We start from the raw sequence: 8901 nt of genomic DNA on the forward strand, positions 1-8901 counted from the left end.
GCCAAGTCCGAACCACTGGACAACCAGGGAACTCTGATAGTGCTGGCTTTAGCGTGCACAGACCCCATCCCATCACAGTCCCTGGAGCAAAAAGTCCCTATCGCGTGACATCTGGCCACCGATGTATTTTGCTTGGCCTACACTGTATTTAAAACTATTTGAATGAGATGCCAACGCTTTAGAGCCAGGAGAGTTCAGATAAAAATCAAAATTTCCAGAGTCTCTTGAAGAACTGGACACTGATAGCACTGGACCTGTATTCACTCCTGGCAACAACTTCCTGAAGCTCTGGACAGGAGATATGCTCGCCGGCATGCCACAGTCCTCACTGCTTCCCCTCATCTCCCCAATGCCAAGGACAGGCCGAGTGCCCCATTACATGTCCTTCCCTTTTCTACCTCTCATGACCTATCTCACCCCTACAGGCCCTACTTTGAGATGCACTGGATATTAGTGCTATAATATCAGTGGTCACCTGTTCCAACAATTTCATTTCACCAATAAGAAAATGAAGGCTCAGAAAGGTTTACTAATTTGTCCAAAGTTATGCAGTGGTTCCAAGTAGAGCTAAAACTCGTCTGAGTTTTTCAGAAAGGGGCTAAAAATTACAAGTACAGCCTTGCAATGTCCACATGTTGTATCCGGAATGAAGTCCAGGCTGAGCCAAAATCTCTAACAAAGGGGAATATCTAGCCCATTCCTCTGGCTCCAACCTGTGTGAGAGGGGAGAGTGTGAAGGCTCAGTGTCTTACAGCATTCAGGAAAGACATGCATGGGCACAGAGACATCGATTTGACTTAACTTGTGAGAGCCGTGCCTTTGCCTTTTTGTTTACTGCTGGACTCCAGGACCTAGATCTTTCTAGAACACTGCTGGCACTCAATAAATATTGGCTAGAGGTCATTGTTTATTTCATTCATCCCAAAGCCACTCAGAAGGTCAGACGCTTTCTTTAGCTGGCCTAGACTCTATGTTCCTTTAGTCTGATAACAGCAGCCTGATTTATGTCCGGAACCTATCCTTCTGTGTGAAAGGTGACTCCATGGAGCTGTCCGTGCCATCAGCTTCAGGGGTTCCACTATGACTCAAGTCTGGTTAACTGGGCATTGATTGCTCTGGTCAAGTGATTGTTTCAAGAGTAGATGTGTGGGGCTTCCCTGGTGGTGCAGTGGTTAAGAATCTGCCTGCCAGTGCAGGGGACACAGGTTCGAGCCCTGGCCTGGGAAGATCCTACATGCCGCGGAGCAACTAAGCCTGTGCACCACAACTACTGAGTCTACACTCTAGAGCCTGCGAGCCACAACTACTGAGCCCGTGTACCACAACTACTGAAGCCCACACGCCTAGAGCCAGTGCTCTGCAACAAGAGAAGCCACCGCAATGAGAAGCTTGCGCATGGCAACGAAGAGTAACCCTCCCTCGCCACAACCAGAGAAAAACCCACATGCAGCAACGAAGACCCAACGCAGCCAAAGATAAAATAAATAAATATATTTAAAAAAAAAAAAAAAGAGTAGACGTGTGACCCAAGTCAGTCTACTAAATTTTATTCTAGGATTTTGTGGAAGTATTAAGAGTGTCTCTTTCTGTGGAACATAGAGCAATGAAGATGTACTTCTAGAGTTACCAGGGGCTTGGGAGAACCCTGCCTTAGAATGAAGTTGACAGAGAGAGAAGAGAGCCAACAGATAGAAAAGAACTAAAACTGGAGACATTGCATGGGCACCTGGATCCAGCCATGCCTGAAGCCCACATACCCCAGGAGTTTTTTAACTACATGAGCCAATAAATTCCCATTTTTGCTTTAGTTCGTTTGCAGTTGGTTTTCTGTCATTTACAATCAAAGGTCCTAACGGACAGATGACACAGAGCTGACTGACAGAAAAGCTTTTCCACTAAGCTCCCTGCCAGATGATAAGTTCCCTACACCTTAAGCCTCCCAACCAGGCCAAACTGGCAGGCAGATGCAACTCCCCTGACAGCCTTCACCTTGATGGTCTGGCAGAAACAAGAACTTCCAAACTCCTTTTTAATTTCTTTCTCTTTTTTAATTTTAAAGGAAAAAAAATCAAAAACAGGGAAGGAAAGGGCTTAAGAATAGGATGAAATGAAGGGAAGAAACTGACTAGTACTTTTAACACAAGAATCACATCACTACAGTGGCAGCCATAGTAGTTGTAGATACAGTAACAGTGATGACTAGTCTTCTTTATTGCTGGCCAAGTGCCAGGTGCTATTCTAAGCACCTTGCATGTATCACCTCATTTAACCATCACAATAAACTTATGAGTTAGTTACTATTATCACGATCTCACCAATGAGGAAACTGAGGCACAGAGAGTCTGAGTGACTTGCCCCAAATCACACAGCAACTTGGGAGGGCACAGGTGTGAAATCAAAGGCTCCTAGAAAGGGGGGCACATCGTGATCAGGGGTACAGCCCTTCTCCTTAGCTGGTGACCTTGAGGATAACAATACCTACCTCACCTACCACACAGGCCCCTGCACACAGCAAATGCTCCCTAAACAGAAGCTGTTGCCAAGAAAGCACTTCAACGGCTATCAAGTTCAAGCCCCTCAATTGGCTTTAATTTATATTAAAATAAAATTTTTGTTTCTAATCACAACCTGCCAACTTAACTCTTTTCATCTTCCCTTCTAATTCTTATCCATATGCATCACTTTCTACAAAATTAAAAGCAAAGTGTGCATATAATTTCACATCCTTGCTTATTTGTGTCACAAGAATTTTGCACGCGCTTTCACAGCTTTCATAATCAACGCACTAGGGCTCCAGAAGGAGTGGCTGAGACGCAGGGAGGTGAGATGACCTCTCCCAGGCAGCCCAGCAGGTTCTAGGCTAGGCCAGGGCATGACCCCGACCCCTGCAATGTCCCCTTCGGCCCTGGATGCTGGCGGAGCAAGAAGTTCCACTGCCTTAAGAGTTCCTAGGCAGCTACTGTTGGGTCAATAATGAAGTATCACGGAGAAGCGGCCCCCATCACACACCCGGTACCTAAAGCCAGGTGTGCACAGGAGGCCCCTGCCTTGAAGAGCCAGTAAGTGTGAATGGGTGAGCTTGGGTGTGGATGTCGGGGGTATTTAGAAAAGGGAGGTGGGGACCATCATACTTCCTTCCTCTTCTCCTACTGAATCCCTCCCAGTCTTTCACTGAACCTAAGGAAGAGTCTGGGAAACAACTGAAATTTCAATTTTTAATGAAAAGAAAAAGACTTTGACTCCAACATTCTGTAGCTTGACAAATCAGAAAGGGAGGGGGCTGGCTGGGAATCCGCAGGCACCCGGACCTTGCCCACTCACAGCTCTTCTCCGCCTTCTTCCCTGCTGTTTGGAGGTGATGCTAAATCTAGCTCCTTCCTCCCCAGCCTCCAGCACAAAGCAACCCCAGGCAGGGCCAAAGAGGGCCTGGGAGCTGGCTCTCGGGGTCCAACCCTGTCCCCGACACCTGTACCCAGAGGGCAGGAGAACTGTCTGGGAAGAATCTAAATAAAATCTCTTTCTGCCAGAGGCCTTAACGGCAAAATCCCAAAGTAGCTTTAAAAACCCATAAGGGAGGTGTCCTTTCCTCCACACCCTGCCCACCACCCAAACCACTGGTTCCCCATTTAAACTTCTCCAGCAGAGGCTTATCTCAGCCACCTCCCACAATGTCCCTTCCCCACCCACTCCCACTCACTTCCTACCTCATGCCCAAACAGAGGCGCAAGACCTTGGCCTCTCCCCCCATTTCCTTGGGGGACCATCAGTCGCTCCTCTCCGGGTTGGAATTAGCATTTTTATCTCTGCAACAGCCATCTCTCAACTATTTACAGAAGCCAACGGGATAAAAAGGGACAACATAAAAATAGTTGCTCAGCAGCTTTCAGGATGGGGTGAGGGTAAGGGCACAACAGACTCTTCCAATTTTCTTTCTCTCCTTTTCAAAAGGGAAAAATGCTAGAATTGTCCATCTTTTCCAAAGCGATCCCCAACAGTTCCAGACCCCTCAGCCGGGAGCTCCTTAGGGACAAGGACCAAGTCCCAGTGTTCCTGGGCTCCCAGGGCAGGGCTTGTCACCAGCCCCTCCCAAAAGTGTGGGTTCAGTGAAAGATCATCAGGGTTCCAGAGCCAGCGGCCTGCTCTGTCCCGGTTCCATCACCTCCTGGTTCTCCTTCCAGTCATCCAAAACCATGAGCCAGTCAAAAACACAACAAAACAAAACTTTGGGTTTTTTCTCTACCCTTAAAATGGTTCATAATTGAGGGGGGAAATTCAGCGGCAACACTACGCACACGACTGAAACTGAAAACACTGGCAGCTAAAATAATTCCTTCACCATTTTGGTCACTAGCATATGCCCCAGCAGGGAATGCCAGAGCCAGAGGTCTTCCCTATGAAGTCTAACAGCACTCACCTCCTTTTAAATAGGCCCCTCTTTTTGGTTTTATCAGGGAAGAAAAAAATAATCATTCAAAATCTTATTTTCCTGAGAGCACAAGCATTTGGAAATTATTTCCACACCATAAGCTCCTGGAGAATGTGGATTCCACTCCATGAGAAAATGGGCATCGTTTGGCATCAAAAGGAGGCCGAGGGAGACATGAGAGCTCAGGATTAGAAGGTATGTCAGGAAACTATACAGATCTCAGGGGACCTGGGCCTTGATTTTCTCAGCTGTAAAATGAAGCTGCAGCAACCTACCGAAAGGGCAGCTGTAGAGTCAATCTTCTATAAAAGTGCCCAGCACACAACATGGCTCATAGGCAACGCTCTCTCTAAAAAGACCATGTTCTCCCTTCCTCTCTGCCCTCCATTTTTCCCAGCCGTCAAATGGGAGGGGGTGAGGGGCTGGAATTTTCTAGACTTCCTCCTAGTTCAGTTTTCACGCTGCTCCATTTCCACGTCCTTGGTGGGCATTCCTGGCAAAGCTATCAGGAGACTGAGTTGACTCCATGCCTGGCCACAGGGTTCAAGCACCAACTGTCTGGTGAGGGCTTCTCTACTTTATGGATTTACTTACCTGGAAAAACGTCTCAGGAAATATATACCAATAAAATCACATGGGACCCACATTTAACAAATCATGACCGAAAAGAATGAAACTGAATGAAATCTAGGCTCTCCCTGAAAATCACACTTGTAATACCTGTGAGGCGATCTGGGAGGCGATGGGCTAAGATGGAAGCTAGGATTCTCATGGAGGAGCAGGTGGCAGTGGCGTTAAGGGAGTCTCGAAAACCTTGTTCCAGGAAGCTCGTCTCTAATTGATTTTGGAGAACCTTCCTTCCATCACCCTCTCCCTGCAAATTCAGTGACAACACAGTGTTTTGTGCCCAGAGGTTTATTAGTTAGGGGCTGTGGGGACAAAAGAATGGTCAAAGTGGCCTTAAGAAGCTCTCATGGCAGAAACAACCCAAATGTCCATCAAAAGATGAATGGATAAGCAAAATGTGGGTATATCCATACATGGGAATATTATTCGGTCATAGAAAGGAAGCACTGATATATTCTACAACATGGATGAACCTTGAAAATATGACGCTCAATGAAAGCCAGACACAAAAGGTCACATATTGCTAACAGGTCAGTAAAGTTGTAACAAGCACAGCCTGAAAGAAAAGTCAGTTCTAAAAGGGAAATGCAATTTCCTCAGTCTTCCAGGAAAGAAGGCACAGAGGTGAGGATGAAGGCCACTGCAGCACCATGGGGCCAGTGAACCCCACATCCGGGCTCTCTAACCCAGTCCAAAGAGGAGGAGCTACTGGGAAAGCAAAACATCTGCGAAAAATAGCAAAACAAGGCCCTCTGACCAGAAGGAAAATCTGAAATAGCATTTGCCCGAAATCTCCAGGATCAGGAAAGGAAATGGGAACCATATGCTTCCCACAACCACCAGAAGAAGGCATGTTGTGGAGGTCACAAGGGATCCTGAACGAGCTATTTAGCTTCTCCAAGCCCTTCCATAAAATGGGTTCATGATGGGGTAAGGGTGATTCTGAGGCCCACGTTAAAATCTGAGCCCAAAAGCCTTGAAAACAGGCTTGGCCTGGCCCTCCCGCCCATCCCTTCCTTCTGAGAGGGGTGCTTCCCCACCCACCAGCCCATCTTGGATGCGGTTCTCAAGGAGGGCATTCCGGGTCACTTCAGAAAGTTCCCTCTGCTAGGTCATCCCATCCTAGTCCCTTCCCCTCCTACTCCCATCCAATCTCCACTTTTCAGCCCGTCCTTCAAAATTCAGTACAAACGATACCTCCTTCAGGAAGCCTCCTGGATTCACACCTGCCAGAAGGGATTTCTCCAGAACCCCCACTGCCCTTTGCTTCCTCACTCCCACAGCACTTATTCCTCCTGGTATTTCTCAACAGGAGCACTGGTGGCATTTAGGGCAGGGCAATTCTTCACGCCTGCTGTGAATCTGGCCTGCTTGCAGGATATGTGGCATCCCCAGCTCCTGCCTACCAAAAGTCAGGAGTGCTCAGCATCATTTTGACAACCGAAATTCACCCCACACTTCTCCAAACGCTCACCAGGAAGGTGGACCCGCCCCTGATGAGAACTACTGCATAGTTATTGGTGAATATATTTGTCTACCAGCCCACTAACAACCTGGAAACAAACACACACCCAAGTCGATCAGCAGCACCACCATGGCTCCTTAGGTTGTTTTAGCAAACATTTGTGGGCTCCCCAAGAACCTGAGGGCAGCCTTGCAAAGGCCTCTGCTCTAAAACAGGTGGTAAAGTGCAAAGGCTTTAAGACCTGACATGCCTGGGTTGGCTGTGTGACCCTGGACAAGTAACTTAACCTCTCTGAGTCTTTCTATAAAATGGGCTAACTCCTAGCAATACGGCAGGATTGTTTTTAGCCTCAATTTCCTCATTTCTCCGATGGAGATAAAAATCTCTGTGTCACAGGATTTTGGTGGGCAGTAAATGGGATAATGCCCGCAACACATAGCACCATATCTAACACACAGTAAGAACCCAATAAATGTTAGTTATGAACATTATTATTATTATCCAAGTTAGGGGCCCATCAAATGATGGCTATTACTTTTTATTCCAGAAACACATTGTGTGCTTTCCCTACAAATGGCTGCTTTCTATACAGGAAGAGTTTCGGATCAGCAATCTGGAAAGAAGTTACAGGACCCACCATGAAGCTGCATTTTGCACAGCATGCACACTGTTTATTCTTAAAGTGTATGTTTTTGTGAGGTGGTTTGTGGGGGGCGGCTATCTCCCCCAAAGGCCTACCCTTGCTGCTGCCCCTGCCTCCCCCTAGGAACAAGGCTATCGTACTCTCTCTCCTGGGGGCAGAGCCAGGGGAGGGGGAGTGGTAAATGACAGCAAAGCTCTAAGGCACAAGAAGTTTCTATCTCTAGGACTGTGGGACTTCCAGACTGAGGAAGGTGAAAGTTGCCTCTAAGGAGGTGGGCACTGCACGACCACCCCAGGCCAGCGTGCCCCTCTTGCTGATGGCACTGAGATCCCCGCCGCCCGAGCACCTTCCCTCTGCTCCAGCCTTCGCGGGGAGATAGGAGGGGCTTCGGTGCAACCTCTTCAGCGCCAAGTGAGAGCAGCAGGGCCGATGGCAGAGCTGTGAAAACACCCCGCTTCCCAAACTGGTCAGTGCAGTGGGTGGGGAAGCCAGGAAAAGCTCAAGGCTGGAACGGGTGGCACGCCAGGCACCAAGACCCAACGCTGAGCGAGGCCGGGCCCAGCATCCCCGCGAGCCCAAGAGTCAGGCGGAGGGTGCCGGTGAAGGCAGCTCTCCGCGTCCACAGTAGGCAGCGGCCCCGAGGTGAATTTAGGTCAAGAGGACCAAGCCTGTGAGGTTCCGGCTGAGAGAAGGGGGCGGGGGCAGAGGGCCGACTGAGGCGAGGCTAAGGGACCCCGGTCCCACAGCTGCTGGTCTAGGATCCTGCCGCCAGGTGTCCAATCCACCACGGCCCAGGTGTGCCCCCAAGACAAGAGGGGAGCGGGGACGGGGGTGCGCAAAGTCCGTTGGCCCTCTCCTCGCCTGCGCGCCCTAGCTTTCCCCACCTGTCAAACGCGAGGGGGTGGGCCTAGGCCGCCTCCAAGATCCTTGACCGCCCCGGCCCCCGGTGACAATGGTTCCAAACTCCGGGACCGCCCCTGCCACCCCGGGCCGGGCGCGGCCCAGCCGAGGGGGCCACCCCCAGGCCCCCGGTGCCCCGAGGATGCGGGGGAAGGGGCGCCGGGGGCCGCGTCCCCACGTGGCAGGGCGTGGGGCGGCGCACGTGGGGTCCCCTAGGTGTTGGGAACCTGGAGCCGGCCTCAGGGCTTTGTCTGCAATCCTGGCCGTGGTTCCGCACCCTGAGGGGGCGAGGGCGCCGGGGCTGCAGCGGCTGCGTCCCCCGCCCGCGGCCCAGCTCCCGCCAGCTCACCTGGGCTCCACGCCGCCGCCGCCGCCGCCGCCGCCTCCCGCGCTCTGCGCCCCCGGCTCGGCTCCGCTGGGCTCGGCTCCGCTGGGCTCGGCGCGGCGGCGCGCTCCTCTCCGCGGCCCCGGCGGGCGCGCGGGGGGCGGGGCGGGAGGAGCCGCGGGGTCCGGGCTCCGGCGCGACGCTGCCGCGGGCTGCGCAAAGATTGGCTGCTGCCGCTGGGAAACCCGGCACGGAGCCGCCCGCGCCCGCCGCGCGCCCCCGAGGGCTCGGCCCCGCGCCGGGGAGGGGAGGGAGGCGGGAGCGGCGGAGACGAAAGTAGCGGCGCGGCGGAGGGAAGGGAGAAGAAAGGAGAGGAGGCGGAGGGGAGGGAAGTGAGGCCGGAACGGGAGCGGGGTCGGGAGAGGTCGCCGACCCGCGAGGAGGACAGAGACCTTGCCGGGGCGCAGGAGCGCGGCTGGCTGCGCTGTAACTTTGGCCGCGCCCGCGGCGTCACC

General features: G+C 51.7%; 1 protein-coding gene across 1 annotated transcript in view; it reads right to left on the bottom strand.

Annotated features, from left to right (window-relative positions):
• CAMKK2 (calcium/calmodulin dependent protein kinase kinase 2) overlaps window positions 1–8466 on the bottom strand; it is a 54588-nt gene extending 46122 nt beyond the window's left edge. Inside the window, exon 1 of the mRNA XM_028480256.2 lies at window positions 8411–8466. The gene's annotated coding sequence lies outside the window, so the exon portion shown is untranslated. The remainder of the gene's footprint in view (window positions 1–8410) is intronic.
• Window positions 8467–8901: the final 435 nt, after the last annotated feature.

Source organism: Physeter macrocephalus, chromosome 19, assembly GCF_002837175.3.
Source record: "Physeter macrocephalus isolate SW-GA chromosome 19, ASM283717v5, whole genome shotgun sequence".
NCBI classification, from domain to species: domain Eukaryota; kingdom Metazoa; phylum Chordata; class Mammalia; order Artiodactyla; family Physeteridae; genus Physeter; species Physeter macrocephalus.